The following is a 748-nucleotide window of genomic DNA, read 5'->3' as shown; positions in this document are numbered from 1 at the left end:
ACCAGCACCGGGGGCTGATTAGGGCTGCGGGCGCCCCAGGCCCTGCCTTTGACCCCTCCTGGCCTGCCCCGCAGGCGCTTCGGCTCGTTCCCCCACGGGGCATATTTCCGCAGGGCTCCGAATTAGGACCCCAGGCGCAGGTCCAGTGTCACCTGGACAAAGCTCTGTTAGGGGTTTTAATATCAGAAGTCTCCAACGCCCCTACACACAGAAACACATATACATATGCACACACACACGCACACACACTCGCGCGCACATGCACATAGGCACACACAGATAAGCGCACACAAACACACACACAAACGCACTCAGATTCCCGGGACCCTGGATTTCCTCCTGAGACCTTTTCGGGGCCGGCGCTCTCACCCTCCAGAAGCAGCCCCGCCTTGGAGTGGCCCCACCCTCTCCTGGGACCTGTCATAAAGCGGTCCTCGGGCGCCCGGCAGCGCAGTCCCAGCCGCCTTCCCCAGGCAGTGGAAACCTCGGGCTCCTGTAAGGAGACCTCCTGTTTTCTTTCCTTCACTTTTCTCCCTCCCTTAACCCCCTTGCTTTCTTCCTGCCAAGTTTCTAGACGCCGCAGTGGAGGAGGTTTGCGCTTCGCCCTCCTCCCTTTACGCCGAAATGACCTCTGGGTCTTGCACTCGGAGGATCTTGGGAGCCCGTGTCCCGACGCCTCCCGGCCCTGCAGTTTTTGGAGAGCTTGGAGACGCGCGCAGGAGGGAATAGGAAAGCTTGGTTACAATCC

The 748-nt window shown here is 60.2% G+C and overlaps 1 protein-coding gene across 2 annotated transcripts in view; it reads left to right on the top strand.

Moving 5' to 3' along the window:
- The first annotated feature begins 239 nt into the window (after positions 1–239).
- PTGR1 (prostaglandin reductase 1) overlaps positions 240–748 on the top strand; it is a 56,129-nt gene continuing 55,620 nt past the window's right edge. For both annotated transcript variants that reach the window (XM_011941705.1, XM_011941696.1), the window contains exon 1: positions 240–495. The gene's annotated coding sequence lies outside the window, so the exon portion shown is untranslated. The remainder of the gene's footprint in view (positions 496–748) is intronic.

The sequence above is a fragment of the Colobus angolensis genome, unplaced genomic scaffold, assembly GCF_000951035.1.
Source record: "Colobus angolensis palliatus isolate OR3802 unplaced genomic scaffold, Cang.pa_1.0 Scaffold103, whole genome shotgun sequence".
In the NCBI taxonomy this organism is placed as follows: domain Eukaryota; kingdom Metazoa; phylum Chordata; class Mammalia; order Primates; family Cercopithecidae; genus Colobus; species Colobus angolensis.
This window is presented reverse-complemented; position numbering and strand designations above follow the sequence as displayed.